The following is a 16,498-nucleotide window of genomic DNA, read 5'->3' as shown; positions in this document are numbered from 1 at the left end:
TTTAAACAGGGGGCATCTCCTTAGGTATTTTTTGTATTTTTGCAAACTTTGGGATTCCCTGCTTCTGCCTCAGTGTCTCCGTTTCAGATTTTTTCCTGTTTGCACTGACACCTGAGTTTGCTATTATACAAACCAAGAAGTCTGAGAAATAACGTATTTTTCGCACCATAGGGCGCACCGGACCATAGGGCGCACCTAGTTTTTAGACGGGGAAATAAATAAAAAAAATCGTCCCCCCCCCAGCCCCAAAGGCAGTGTACAGGCTGCGCACAACCTCTCCCTGCCGGAGGGGTTGCACGCGGCTATAGTACAAGCCAAGGCAGCCAGCGGGATGGATCGCGCTGGCTGTTTTGGCTTCCTCTTTAGCCCCGCACAATCTCTCCCTGCCGGGAGAGGCTGCGTGGAGCTAAAGAAGTCATAGCCCCGTGCAGCCTCTGTTGGTTTCTATTTCCCTCAGTGAGCATCAACTGCAGTCACAAGACATTGTTTTGCATTCCACAGTCAGAGTTACTGTGGGATTCCCACGGGAATGGGAGACTGGATGTGACGTACACTGGTTTCCTGTTTTTCACTGTTCTCTCGGTATTCTTTGTTTCCGAGAGGAGTTGCTTCTCTGCTCTCACAGAGGCAAGATGCATGTTTGTATTCTCTCAGCATAGAGTGGAAATAAAGTTAAGAATGTGGCACATACTGCTTATCCTTCTGCTGTGTGGACTACTCTGCTTGGGTTCAAGATAAGATGAGCCTGTATCAGCTTCAGATGGGCCGAAGCTGGTCAAAATCTCACAGCCTCTCCCTGCCGGAGGGGTTGCGCGCGGCTATAGCACAAGCCAAGGCAGCCAGCGGGATGGATCCTGCTGGCTGCTTTGGCTTCCTCTTTAGCCCCGTGCAATCTCTCCCTGCCGGGAGAGGCTGCGTGGAGCTAAAGAAGCCATAGCCCCGTGCAGCCTCTCCCTGCCAGAGGTGTTGCGCGCTGCTATGGCACAAGCCGGCATTCGCTCCATAGGACGCACACACATTTCCCCTCAATTATTGGAGGGGGAAAACTGTGTCCAATGGAGCGAAAAATACAGTAGGTTGCACAGTTGTAACTAATGACACAGTGATGTTTTTTGTTGTCAGCCTTTCTTTTCTCCTGTCATCATGCTAACTTGGGTAAATTCAGACATCAGATAACCAAAGCCAGGTTCGAGGCAAAAGTATGGCAAATTATACTTCAGTGAAAGCTCTTAGTTTATATTAATCCAGCTCATAAAAAAGCAGTACTATAAAAAATTATAGACTACCAAAAAAATTTATAAATTCACATTTGAAGTGTGGCCTGCTAATCAAAATAAATTTGTAGGCATGTCCTTAGCACCTGAGTAAAGGGAAAGGGACCCCTGACTGTTAGGTCCAGTTGCAGACGACTTTGGGGTTGTGGTGCTCATCTCGCCTTATGGGCCGAGGGAGCCGGCGTACAGCTTCTGGGTCATGTGGCCAGCATGGCTAAGCCACTTTCTGGCGAACCAGAGCAGTGCACGGAAATGCTGTTTACCTTCTCGCTGGAGCGATACCTATTTATCTACTTGCACTTTGGCGTGCTTTCGAACTGCTAGGTTGGCAGGAGCAGGGACCGAGCAACAGAAGCTCACCCCGTTGCAAGGATTTGAACCACCGACCTTCTGATCAGGAAGCCCTAGGCTCTGTGGTTTAACCCACAGCACCACCCGCATCCCACCCACTACCTGAGTAGCAAGTCCAATTGGCTTAATCCCAGGTGAGTATTTATAGAATTGCCATGTATGGTTGCAACACTAACTCTTAACAAGACTTCAATAGATATGGCTATGGTTGCACTATAAAGTATTTGTGATAAATTTCAGCAAATAAATCACCCTCCCCACCTATGTACATGGATACACATTCTCTCCATCTGAGGCCTTGGGTAGTAAGTCTATCCTCACTATAATGGCTATTCATCAGCAACAGATCAATTATTGAATCCCCTTGGCCTTTTGACTACATTATTTACAAATATAATTGTCCAGGAGGGGCTGTAGTCAACTGATTAAATGTCGGGAGATTGTCCATTTAAAAGCTGTAGGTAGTAAGTGGTGTTCCCTCACTTTCACTTCCTGTTCTCAGGCCCAGAATCACAACTACCTGTGGTCTCAAACTATGTGATAAGTTTAGCTTTACATACCTCTGGCAGCATTAACATCAGTGTATTTCCAGTAGTGATTATGTTAACTTACCACATGGCAAAAGGCCACAGATGGTCATCACCCTTGCTGTTAGCATCACCATGCTGCAGGTCATGTGTTTCCATCCTAATTCAAGTTGCTGGGAGTGATCAGCCTTCTGTTCTGAGATTCACATCTTCCAAATATGTACTCTTATTAGCTCTATTTTTAACCTGCCACTCATATAGTATACTTAAAATTCAGAGCATGTTTACATTATCCAAACAGCAGGCTAATGGAACTGCAAACCAGACAGTCATGCATAATTCAAATCAGTATCCTAAGGCTTGCAACTTCTAGTCAAAGATGCCTCTAAATTAGATAGGGTGTGACTTTTAACATGAAGAAAGTGTAGCTAATTTCTTCCTTTATCTGACAAATTGATGCATTTTGCGAAGGAATGCTATTAATGTGTGGCATCCATATAATAGTGCATTTGTAAACTACTGGTAGAAGGATGAACTACTACAAAATAAAATTAACCTGAAGACTGTAAAACCAAGTCAATAAACTCTAAATACTAAAAATATAAACTAGCTCACAAATTAGAAATGAAAAACAGGTTTTAGAAGGTTTCTGAAAACATTTCTATACAAGCCATGGAAAAAGACAACAGTTCCAGCGAGAATGGCCTTTGCAAAGACAAGAGGAAGATGGCCCAGAAACTATTGTATCAATCTCAGCAAACTATTTCTGTGTCCCCGAGGGTAAATTAGACAAGATGCCATTAGCAACTGTGTCAGTGTTGCTGTTTTAAATAGTTAGTACAAGAGGGCTCTGATTTGGACCGGGACCCTGGCTAGCAAGGGGATAGGACGCAGGGCTTTAGCACTTGCTGTAGTCCCAGTCTTGATCATGCCTGTTATTTCTATTGGATTTCTATTTGTGGGGGGAAGGGTTAAAGGCTCAAAGGCTGCCTTTCCCCATATGGACTGACCCAAATCCCACATTCATCCTCTGAGGCCCTTCTTCATATGCCTCCTCCATGAGAGGTCTGGAGGGTGGCAACACGAGAACAGGCCTTTTCTGCAGTGGCTCCCCTTTTGCAGAATACTCTCCACAGGGAAGTTCAGCTGTTGTCTTCATTATACACATTACAGTGGTACCTTGGGTTACAGACACTTCGGGTTACGTGTTTTCAGGTTACTGACGCGCTGAAACCTGGAAGTACCGGAACGGGTTACTTCCAGGATTCGGTGCTCGCGCATGCGCAGAAACACTAAATCGTGCTTTGCGCATGCGCAGAAGCTCGTCATGCGCGTGCACAGGCGCGGCACTGTGGGTTGCGAACGTGCCTCCCGCACGGATTACGTTCGCAACCCGAGGTTCCACTGTATACATCTTTAGGCACCAGATGAAAATGTTCCCCTTCAACCTTTTGACTGAAATGTGTTTGTGGAAGGGGGAGGGGGTTATTGGCTTGTTTGCTTTTGTTATGTATTTTGTGTTTTTTATATTGTAATTTTATGTTGCGAATAGCCCTGAATCTACAGATGAAGGGCAGTATACAAATTTAATACAACATCCACACATTTGTTAATTGCACAAATGGCATGTCACTTAGTTGAACCCTGAGTCTGAATATATGTGAGGAAACAGGATATAAATGCCAAACATGGTGCGTAAAGCCATGACACTAAGTAAATTTAGAATTAAAGTCTCAGTACTGTAACTTATTTCTAAATATGTATCTGGTCATGTAACAATAAAGCAAATGCTTTCAGATAATGCTTTCTGTTCTGTTGGCAGAAAACAACCTGTTGGTTTTCAAAGGAGATGAACAAGCTAGCTAAAGACAAAAATCAAATAACTTTGAGCTGAAGGAAGAAGGTGCTGATCCACGTAAAAAAAGTGTTCTGAGAATGTACAATTCTAATGCTTCATCTACAAGTAAAATCAGGTCAAAGTAGTAGATGACAATATATATGAGCACAAACTCACAGACCAAATGTAAAGTGAGAATCCACAATACTGAAAATATGTAAACCAGATACGCGAGAAAAAAATATTTACATAATTACTTTGATATAGAATGAGAAAGGTCACGTGATGCATCTAAAACTGCGGGCAGCCATGTAAGTCCATTGCGGGGGGGGGGTAATCCAAGAGCAACAGTAGTGTAATACCTTCTATTACGACAAAATTTAGTGAGCAAGATTTTAAGTTCCTCAGAAATTATTTTTCATACTGAATTCTCTTTCCAGCAAAGAAGGGAGGAATAAGAAAAATGAATTGTTTTAGGGCCTGAACTTTTGGTAACCAATCTTTGGATAGGGCTAATTACCGGTACCTGATTCCTCCCTCGGCCAATGCTGCTCTCCCCAGGTAATGTATGCGTGTGACCCAAGACACACTTATTTACTCTTTAATGAGCAGAGAGTAATTGCAACTTTAAGTCTTTAGTACATGTGGGTATGAAACACATGAAGGAACCAGGAGGAACATAACTCTGCCCCCTCAAAGATGTCACATGTACCAGTCAGACTTTTCCATCCAAAGTGTGATTGGCATCAGTTTGAAGGAGTCCCCTTCTACGTGCATAAGGTTTCCATCGTGTGGATGAGAACTCAGATTAAGAAGGTGGGGTAGCCCTGCGTGATCAGTTCCATTTGGCACTGAATGCCTAAATAAGGCTTTCAGCAATCCTCCCAGTTTTGATCCCCTCAACACAACTCTGTGGCAGAAAAAACTACACTCATTTATCTTCTCACACAAAAAGCCACAAATAAACTCCAAGCTTCTGCATCTCCCCTCCTCAGAAGGAGTTGGAAAATCCTCAATACATCGCCAACCATGTGCGCCACATTATCCCATACATCTTAGAAGATGAAACAAAACAATGGGTGCAAGAGGAGATAGAGATAATTGGAAACATCCCCACCTCAGTGTACCCATTAAACCCCGGCATCACCTTGGAAGCAAACATGACACGGAGGGAAGGTTTGCTAACCTACTCCCACATAATCATCTTTGTGTTAGTTCAATTCCTGCTAAGCCAAAAACCTTTCACAGGCCCCAAGGCTAGCACCTGCAAGCCATCTTCTGCTGCTGCTGGGGATATATGAGTGAAATGCACATGGGTAACAGCTGTTGAGGTTTGAAAGACTGAATGGGGGTTATTCTGGCTCCCTGGCTTTTTTTAAAAAAAAGATTGGATATCTCTACCATTACTACCAATATAGTGGTATATCTCCTGTATAGAAATAGATATAAAGACAGATGAAGGAACAGACAGTTTCCTACTTATTGAATATCACTCATTGGAAATGTTTGTGTCTCTGATATTTTCCAAGTACATAAACTCAAGGTCATCTTAAGGACTTTATTTTCCTTTCCTTCTTAGACTTCAAGCCACAGACTGGTGGGTTGGCAGGGTAGGGGGATTGAATGAAGCAGTCCTAGCTACATACAAGCTTTGCTCCATTCTCCCAATACTGTCTTCACGCTTTCTACAATATCACATTCTATACCTGGAAGAGTTCCCACCCATTCTGCATCCTGCAAACTGCCTTTTCCTTCAAATCACCCTCAAAAGACTTCTACACCTACAATACATCGTTTTCACCACAACAAACTCCACCGCCTCTTTATTATTGATTGATTGATTTTAGGGATTTATAACCCACCCTTTAACAGTTCCCAGGGCAGCTTACATAAGTTTAAGTGTCAACAAAATAAATTAAAACAAAAACCAAACCCATTATATGCTCATCACATGTATCATAAAGGTAAAGGGACCCCTGACCGTTAGGTCCAGTCGCAGACGACTCTGGGGTTGCGGCTCTCATCTTGCTTTACTGGCCGAAGGAGCCGGTGTACAGCTTCCGGGTCATGTGGCCAGCATGACTAAGCCGCTTCTGGCAAACCAGAGCAGTGCACGGAAACGCCGTTTACCTTCCTGCCGGAGCAGTACCTATTTTATCTACTTGCACTTTGATGTGCTTTCGAACTGCTAGGTTGGCAGGAGCACATGTATCATACCTATTTTTTTATAATTCTGTGCAAGGCAAAAAGTGTATCAAATTAGTTATAAGGACAAACCTGGATAAAAAAGAATTTTTTTATGACGGGGTAGGAAATTTGTAATCTTGGGTTAGAGCTCCCACCATCTGTGGCCAAGGATCATGCTGGCTGGGGCTGATGGAAGTTGGTTTCCATCCTTATCTGGAAGGCCCCAGGCCCCACCATTACTTGGTGCATCATGCATCGAGTAATTTAAAATTATATTTTAAGTAAAAGAGCTGACAATTCTGTTCCTCTTTATGATAATTATATTAAAACAGCAATGTTCTTTTATTATGCTTATGTATGTCCATTTATATAAGTTTGTTGTGCTAAATATTTATTCTTTGTATTTTCTTATTTTTAATATGTGCATATTTTTCAACAATGCAATTTTTAAAATTTCTTCTTATTAGAGATATTTTGTTTGTAGCTCACACTTGTTAACCCCAAAGGGTTCTGGAGCAGAGAACAATTAAAACAATCAATTAAAACAACTGTGCATCAAAACCAAAATATTAAAACAGTAGAACATTCTTCAAAATAGGATAATAGCAGAACTAGTAAAATTAACTTTTCTACCTATGAGAGTCTCTTGATAGTCCCATGGACTGCAAGAAGATCAAACCTATCCATTCTGAAGGAAATCAGCCCTGAGTGCTCACTGGAAGGACAGATCCTGAAGCTGAGACTCCAATACTTTGGCCACCTCATGAGAAGAGAAGACTCCCTGGAAAAGACCCTGATGTTGGGAAAGATTGGGGGCACAAGGAGAAGGGGACGACAGAGGACGAGATGGTTGGACAGTGTTCTTGAAGCTCCCAGCATGAGTTTGACCAAACTGCAGGAGGCAGTGGAAGACAGGAGTGCCTGGCGTGCTCTGGTCCATGGGGTCACGAAGAGTCGGACACGACTAAACAACAACACCAATGAGGGGAAATCCTGCCCTTGGAAACCTTCTCCCAACCTCCATAGAAAGGTTCACCATCAATGCCTCCTTAGAAGTCAAGGAAAAAAAGGTGGCATTCTGCTGCTGCATCTTGATCAGATGTCATTTCAACACATTCTGGAATGTGGGTAGTATGCCAATCTGGGATGGGATACTTATTTTCTATTACACTGAAACATTTTTTAAAGGCCACATACAAGGAAAAGATAAGGGGAGGACACTCCTTCTGCTCCAACAGTGTCCTGGATCTGGCAGTTCCTAAACCTCAAATTCTCCTTGCCTCAGCTCTGTTTTTATCTGTCTGATAAAAACTGGCTACAGTAACGCCTCTCTGGGAGGCTACAGTCCTTCCTTCAATAAGTACCACAATCATGGATCTTACGGTTATGGAGGAGTACTGTGCCTCACAAGGCCAGCATCCATGACAAATCCAGTAAAAGTTGTGGGTGTGAAATCAGGTTTTCTAGATGTTTGGCAGCCATTCCTCCTTTAGAAGAATGTTCTTTGAGCAATTGTACTCCATAAACCACACAGACACACACCATGTTTTACTTGCAAATCCTTGCCAATAAACAACTGGGATCATGCCTCATCACTAGGGTACACCTGATCCTGTGAACAGCTAAATCACTGCAAAACACTACAACACTAGCCAATAAACCTAAAATTATTTCTGGTACCTTAAGGATTAAACAGGCACGTGTCCTCTTCTCCTTGAATAAGTAGTATTAGGCAGCAACATGCAGAGTTAAACAGAAGTATTAACTCCAGTCGTGTTGTTCGCTTAATAGTAAAAGAGAAAGGAGGGGAAATGATTTCAGACATAACCATCCTTCACCACAGAATTCATGCAAGCTGATGCAGTCTTTAATCTCCACACAACAGCATACATTATAACAAACCGCTTGGACGCAGCACAATTCAACATGTAACCCTATCTTCAAAACCTTCAGATCAATTACAATCAATGGGATTTTTGCCAGTGACTTGGATAGAAGGTGGGTTTGCACCCACAGTGTGGTAGGAAAATTTTAATGTTCACTAACTATAAACACATTACAAACATCAGCCTTTTCCAGGAGCCTACAGTCTGTTATTGCTTTTAACTTGGCAGCTTGTGGCTGGAAGAATCTGATGCTGAATTGTTTGGAGAGAGAAAGGCATCTGGAAAGAAACAAGACACTAGGTTATCAAAAATGCTTCAGTTTGTTCCTTTTTGTCAGCCTACTTTAAAAAAATAAAATAAAACTGTCATGAAAACAGCTTTAAAAAGCATTTCACTTCTTCCCCTTCACTCTTTCATTTTCACTATTAAAAATAAAATCTTCTCTAAGCAGGCCCACTTCTATGTTAGACTCTATGTAATACTGATACCTAGCAAAGGTACGGCTGAAAGGGCTGTTGCTGAAAAGGCAAAGATGTTCTTTAATTGCCATTATTGTTGTTGTTGTTGTTATTTCTACCACCCTCAAAAAAGCTAATTCAAAAAAGGCTATACTAAGGGCTAATCCAGCCTTCCTTTTGTGCCACATTTCTAAGCACAGGTCTGGGCTTTAAAGCTCTGTGTCACAGCAGGGTGGAATTTTTTTGTCCCAGCGCATTCCCTGAGAAAACCTGTATTTTACTGCTGAACTGGAGCAAACAGCAAACAGGTTTTCCATGCAAAGCAATGGTGCAGAAGGAAGTGTGGATGAGCACTAATGTACCCTTTGAGAAAGGCTATACAAGATATGTACTAATGATTTCCCTTAAGAGTTCCAAAGAAAACTAACCAAAACATCATGTGCAAATTCACCTAAATAGTAAATTTGCTAATTTGCTTGTAAATTAGTTTGTTGAACACTTAGCTATATCCGCAGCAGCAAGCTATAGTCAAGCCAGGATTATGTGTGGAAGAGTTATACTTGAGAAGAACACTAGGACAGTCGCCATAAGACCTGGGCACATTTTAAAGAAAATGGCCCATTCGCTTCCATATCCTGTGAAATTAAAGGAGAATTGTATTTAGACTACCTACACCCATATGAATCTGCATGGGTCCTGCTCTCTGGCCTGCAATGAAAGTTAATTAAATTAGGAGATATCAGAGAAAGTGATGGGTCTACATTTTTGGAAGTCTCTCCCTAAAATACATATGGCTTTGTCTGTCTACCTATCAAAATATTTTCATTCTTGTTTTAAATGTTTGAAAACTACCTTAGGAGCATTTTTGCCCTAAAAGGTGAGACATAAAATTATTAAATAAATAAATGAACTGAAAATGAAAACTTGAGAATCTAATTAACTAGATTACTGCTTGCTGAGATAGTTTCTTGGGATGGTATGGACAACACAGATTGCAAGACAAGAGCAGTGAATTGCAAACTGTGTTCTAGTGGCTCATGATACTCCTCAGAAGTTTATTAAGAGGATGTCAATGAGAACATGAGTAGCAGAAGAGAAAATTCCTGAAATATAGCTTTCCCACATTACTACTGATCTTCCAATACACCATGGGTCATAGATTTTTAAGTTCCAGGACGCACCATCAGGTTACACAAGCAGTGCTGGATTTATGTATAGGCCCAGCAGGCTGAAAACTAGGGCCTCTAAATCTAGAGGGGCTCCCCAGCCCACCCGCCCCCCAGCGGGCAGTCTCCCCTCTGAGAAGGCCCCATGTGGGATCATGGGGAGGAGGTGCGAGAAAAAAACTGTTGTGTCAATGATTTCTTTGGCAACTTGGAAGGGCTGCGGTGGGATCCAGAAACGGCAACCTGGAGCCCCACTGAGCACTTAACTGCTCTCTTCTTCAGCTTGGGAGCTTTTTCTGAGATGCTTGCGGGGTATGATAGCATCCTTCGTCATTTGAGCATCTTTATCAAGATGCTAACAGATCTGCCTGCCTTTGGTCAGTTGTGCTTCAAGGGAAGCTCACCAGACCTCTGATTCTTTAATATTTTCCTGCCCAGATAGATGTTAACCAAAGGATTTCATAATAGTCATCTCCTTGCAAGAGCAAGGAAGCATAGGAGAATCAGATGCACCACAAGAGCTTCTTGGATGGGATGGCTTTCAAAGAAGGCTAGACAATTGCATGGAGGAGAGGCCTATCAAAGGCAACTAGCCATGATGGTTATGCTCAGCCTCACCTGTTGGAGAGAGCAATGCTTCTGAAAAGCACTTGCTGGAAGCCACAGACTCCCTAAATGTGTTCCACAAGGACCCCTTCCTTCCCTCTGCCCCAGTTCCTGAGGGTCATCATGTCTCTCCAGGGATTTGGCCAGAACAAAGTATATGTTGGGGAAAGGCTCCCTCCCTGCAAAGAAATTGGAGGAATCAGCAGTGCCTAGCTCCCAGCCATGCTAGCACCAGTCTGGCGCATGAGGGTGGGGGACACCGGAAGGAAGCATTCCTATAGTATTTGGCATTTCCACCTACCTGAACTCTGAGCCTTTCCCACCTTGTTCTGGACTGCCTCTCTCCTAAGAAAGATGCAAGCTCTTGCTGGAAGCCACTGGTGGGGAGAGTGTCCTATGATTCTCAAATCTTTCAGAAGCATCTTTTTGTTCCTTTAGCTGCTTGATATAATCAAAGCATGGCAGGCTTGGAAGAGATCCAAGAGGTAATCTAGTCAAACCCCCGGCAATGCAAGGATCCTGCCCACAGCCAGCCCTGGCTGGGCTCCAAACTCCAGCCTTCTGGTTACCATTGCAATTCTGCATGGTGTGGGGATAGGGGAGAGAGAAATGTGTTGCTTCCACACTCATAACACTGATATGAAATCCACACCATGCAGCCCTTTTAATAACTAAAGTCTAAAGGGCTGTCACATGGAGGATGGAACAAGTTTGTTTTCAGCTGCTCCAGAGGCCCTTAGGGCTGAAGCAGTGATTCCCCTTCCTTGGATGCTTTTAAGCAGCGCTTGGATGGCCATCGGCCATGGATCATCTAGTTGAGATTCCTTCATTGTAGGGGGTTGATGATGCTATGTTTTAAAGAGCATCCAATGCGCCTTTAAAGCACATGACTTCCCCCAAAAGGATTCCTGCCTTTGTGGCTTCCTTCTCACAGACTTACAATCCCCATAACCCCTAACAAAGTACAAGTCCCAGGATCATTTGGGGGAAGACATCTGCTTTTTAGAACAGGGATGAAGAACCTGCAGTTTGCTCACCCCCATTTCCTAGGAACAAGGAATGGGAAGCTCAAGTGCTTCTAAACAGTATGGTTATAGGTAGCAGTGTGTATAAAACATTGAATGTAACAGGGTTATTAAGGTAACTGTATCAGAATTATTATGGGAAGGTTAAGGAGGGAGGGAGGGGGAAAGAGAGATTGTGGAATTCTGGTGGTGAGTGATGACTGGATGAGGATTTGAAAGGAGTCTGAATGCAAGGCAGTTGAGAGTCAGTTGAGAGCGGTGGGTTCTGGAGGGGATGGTTGGGCAACTAACTATTCAGTTTAGAATCAGTAGTCTAGTCGTCATTTTTGTTATAAAACAGCATATAAGATAAAGAGAATTTGAGGCCGTAAGCTCAGGTACACATGTCATCCTACAATCATTTAGTGAATCATCCATACAGTCTACTTTAGTGAGGGTGCAGTACCTAGCATCTGGACCAAACATTGATATTTTTTGCTCTTTTTCTAGTTTCATAGGTTTATGTTCTGGTTCTAATGATGTAAAAGGGGTGGGGGCTCTTTAAATACTGGGAGCTGCTACACACTCCTTTTCTTCTTTAAAAGACTAATAATTTCCCCTCATTTTCAAAAGCACATGCATTGTCTCTTTCTTCAGGTTCTTCAGTTACATTTGTTGTAAGACATTTGGTGTTACCGTATATGCAGTAGAGGGTTGGGGGGGAAAGAGAACACAAGGCATTTAAATGCTATGACCTAACACTTCTGATTTATGTATACAGTATATCCTAGAATAAAACCCAGAATCCTCTGCAGTGCACCAGGTCCCTCAACAGACAAACTGACATACCCTGAAAGCATAACATTTGAAAACCACTAGCTCATGAAAACTGAAAGACAAAGCACTATAACAATGAAGGGAATTTATTCCAGAAGATTCGGCAAGCATCCACGCTTTTGACTTTCAGGTGTCTCTTGAAGACTGGTTTTATGCCAACAGGCCTATGCAGTTGTTTTAATTTTTCTTGAGTAGCCAATAGGGATGCACAAATATGTCCATTTCTGTTTCTTTCAGTTATTCCAACCTTAAACTCAGTTCTTCACATATGCACATCTGTTTGCAAATTATTTTTTTAAAGTCCTCATTAAAATTCATCAGCATTTGAGTGCTAATTTCTCCTAATATACATGTTTGTATGCAATTTTCCTGAACAACATGCATTTTTGTATTTGTTTTCAATAATATATACATTTATATGCATATCTTACACTAGTTTATGTATTTTTCTACATGTTACTTGGCTGGAGAACTGCATTGCATAGGAGTGCAACTTTATTAGATTCAGAGCTATTTATTCTAAAAGGAGAATAATAGTATCTTGAAGTGCCATATCTGCTTGAAGTAACTGTCATTCTTATAATATTTTAAGTTTTATATATGTACTTCATTATTTATATAAAATGTAAAATGAGAAATAAGAGGAAAATTATAGAAAATATTACATGTTGAAACATTTTTAATCATAGCTTGATCTTGCCATATTGGTAAGTCATCTTTTCTAAGTAGTCCCATGCTAAAAAAAGAAAAGAAAAAAGATTAATATGGCCACCTAGAGGTGAAAAGAATAATCCTAAAGCAGCCCATATTTGTTTCTGAGTATTTTAAACTAATAATCATGAAACAAGTATATCTTGAGCTGGTATGCCTGCCAGGGAACACCAGAAAAATATCAGTACAATGCACTGGTACATAGTACTTTGTTTTACTAGCATAACTATTACTAGAGTTCAACCTACTATAATGATGCAAGCTTTCTGATTGGTTTGGCCAGCTAAACTTGTAGTCTTTTTTTTTTAAGACTATGGTGAAATATGAGTTTACAAAACTGTGCTTTTTACAGTATTCAATGAGGTAGGAATTTACTAGTCTGCTCTTCAATACAAAGATTCCCATAATTTTAATTTAAATCAGCAGCAATGAAGTGAAAAAATATATATATAATAATTCCTCAAAAGAACTGCATATTATTTTGGGAAGTGTGAATCAGATAACTTGCATTCTATGTGCTGTAAGTGAGTAGTTAAATTCAATCAATCAATCAATCAATCAATCAATCATCAGGGAAAGGGTACAAACCCATGATATGCATCTAGTTACCACACAGACCATTAAGGCATGATATTACACACCCACACCCTTATCTATCTATCCATATACACACAGCCATTTGTGTGTATCATATCCATCTTGTACTATAATGTATATTTTTTGTATTATGCACACATCTGTTCCTAATGAAATTATCCTAGGAGTGGTAACTCTGTTTCTATCAAAGGAATCTTTTTTTCTCCACACAGTATATGTACGTGCCAAATGTTAAGGCACTGAATGGCAGTGATTGATGTGTAAAATTCATTTCAGATGGAAAGTGCTCCATAAAATTTCATTCCTTAAAATCCATTATTTAGCAGATATCCTTAGGAAAGGACAAAGCTCAGTGGCAGAGCACACACTTTGCATGCAATTTTTTTTAAAAAAACCCAAAAACAATATCCCTAGGTGCCCCAATATAAAATCCAGAAAGGTTCAATCCCTGAGGTTTAGAGAAAATCCCGGTGAGCTTGCTGTAGCAGCAGTGAGGTTAGGCTACTCAGCTTGTAGAAGATAAGCTCAATAATATAGTGAAACAATCCAGATCTGTGTTCAGGGTAGGCACTCACTGCATAGCAGTGAATCTTTATGTTTAGTTGGAGTTTGTTGGACACTTTTCTTCCTGCAAAAGCATGCAAGTTACCCCAGCAGAGGTCATGCCCAACTTAACTATTTTCTATAATAAAATTTAAATAGGTTGCATTCACAGTTGAATATATAAAATGGAAGATTTGCAGTATTGAAATCTCATCATACTTTCTAAAACAGAAATCTTCGCAGGTCCCTCTGAATCCTGCCACTAGAGTAACAAAAATTATAGATACATGTTTCATATCTGTAGGTCATATGCCCTTTTTAAAAAAGCTGCAAGTAGAAAACACAATAAACCTTTATGCACTACTACATTTCAGTTATGGTTATACTGACCTTGCATGGGAGTTGAAGCAGAAGCTATAGATAGCAGTGTATCCTAAAGAGGTCATCTCTAGGCTGTATGACAGAGCAGTGGAGTCTAGGGTGGGAACAGAAAACCTCTGGCGTTCTAGATGTTGGACTCCACTTGCCATTGTCAGGGATGAAGGAAGGTATAGTAGAATCTGGTGACTGAAGTTGAGTGTGTTTCTCCCTATCTCAGAGGCAATGAGTACCATAAAGGGTCTAGTGTACTCCTGCCTCCAAAGCTGTGATTCTGCCAGTGGGTCAGATCCTATCAATCATGTTAATACTGGTGCAGTTAAGAAAATATTCCTTTCATTCCTCAAGGTGACTTCAAACAATTCAGTGTGGTTTAGGTAGAATTCTCATAGGTATAAAACAATATATAAAAACTCACAATGAGTAATAATCTTCCTAATTCTATTAGCTAAAAATACTATTTAAATAACTATTAAGTACTATTTTGGGATATGAGAACCTACCACAGTGGTACCTTGGGTTAATAACTTAATTTGTTCTGGAGGTCCGTTCTTAACCTGAAACTGTTCTTAACCTGAGGTACCACTTTAGCTAATGGGGCCTCCCACTGCCGCCACGCTGCCACCGCACAATTTCTGTTCTCATCCTGAAGCAAAGTTCTTAACCCGATGTACTATTTCTGGGTTGGCGGAGTCTGTAACCATACTGTTGTCAAACTTGGAACAAGGGTTTCTGAGACTGGGGAACTGGTTTTCATTGGTGTTGGGCATCCAGCCACCATTTTGAATCAAGATGTTGGTCTGAAATGTGACTTTGGTGTGACTTCATCCGGTTTTTGGTGCGATGGGTACATCTGTGCTGATTTCAAACTCAGCACAAGGGTTTCCAAGGTGGGAACTGCAGTTTTCATCAACACTGGGATGCTGGCTACCAATGGGACATTGTGCATATGGACAAATCAATCATTTCACAAACGGAGTATTGATTGGTGGGGAAAGACTCACACCATCTATACAACATTGTATCCTTTTAAATACTTTTAAGACAATCAAATCTGCTTTTCACCCTCCATTGCCTCATGGAACCTTATGGAGAGACACTTTAATTTGATTGCCTTTCTTGGAACATCTAAAACTACAACCAGCATCCACTATTTTTCTTTTCTTTTCTGTACAAATACTATGCTCTGTTTTCTTTGTATGGGTATGTTTGTTACTTGAAATTAAAAAACAAATTTAAAAATAATAAACTGATACAAAAAAGTAGGAGTCTGATGCTCCTGACAGGTAGTAGTATGAAATGATAAAATAGGAGCAGGGCTGTGAACTGCTGCTGCCCCATGCACTATAGCAGATGTGAATGCAATTCACCACATCTTGTCTTATTTTCACAATGCAAGCATATCCCCTTTATTATTTCTGTTGAACGTTTAAAATGTACCTTGATGTCCATCACTTCTAATCTGAGATAGAAACTTTTTTTAAAAGTTCTTTAAAAATTATACAGGCTGGTAGTGCTTGTTAGCCTCCTTTATGGCCTGCTGGTTCCTGTTTTCTCAGCCACTATAGTCCTATGCTGCGCAGAGTTTTCTCCATCACAAATCTGATGCAACTGTGAACGTCATTCATTATGTTTTCCTGCATTCAAAGTAAATTTATTTGTGATATTGTAGTAATATTTCAAAAGTTTCTTAAACGGAAATAATTTAGAAATAGCCTAAATATGTTCATACATTTTGGAGAATATGTACCAATGCTTCTAGTACAGTGGTGCCTCGCAAGACGAAATTAATCCATTCCACGAGTCTCTTCGTCTAGCGGTTTTTTCGTCTTGCAAAGCAACCCTATTAGCGGCATAGCGGATTAGCGCTATTGAAGGCTTAGCGGCTATTAAAGGCTTAGAGGCTATTAAAGGCTTAGCGGATTAGCGGCTAAAAGGCTATTAGCGGCTTAGCGGCTTAGAAAAGGGGGGGAGCGAAAAAAATCGGAATACTCGCAAGACGTTTTCGTCTTGCAAAGCAAGCCCATAGGGAAAATCGTCTTGCGAAGCAGCTCAAAAACGGAAAACCCTTTTGTCTAGCAGGTTTTCCGTCTCACGAGGCATTCGTCTTGCGGGGCACCACTGTATAAGAGTCAG

General features: G+C 41.2%; 1 protein-coding gene and 1 long non-coding RNA gene across 6 annotated transcripts in view; both read right to left on the bottom strand.

Moving 5' to 3' along the window:
• Positions 1–16,498, bottom strand: part of SYT14 (synaptotagmin 14) — a 74,586-nt gene that overhangs the window by 29,986 nt on the left and 28,102 nt on the right. The gene's annotated exons all lie outside the window — the stretch shown is intronic.
• On the bottom strand, positions 3,649–6,039 carry LOC309529780. Its single transcript, XR_014218448.1, has 2 exons — positions 5,009–6,039; positions 3,649–4,976 (listed from the first exon to the last, which is right to left on the bottom strand). It is a non-coding gene; the product is annotated as an uncharacterized lncRNA (long non-coding RNA).

Source organism: Podarcis vaucheri (genome assembly GCF_965113315.1).
Source record: "Podarcis vaucheri genome assembly, chromosome: 3".
Classification (NCBI taxonomy): domain Eukaryota; kingdom Metazoa; phylum Chordata; class Lepidosauria; order Squamata; family Lacertidae; genus Podarcis; species Podarcis vaucheri.
The sequence above is the reverse complement of the archived record's forward strand: the minus strand, read 5'-3'. Positions and strand labels throughout refer to the sequence as shown.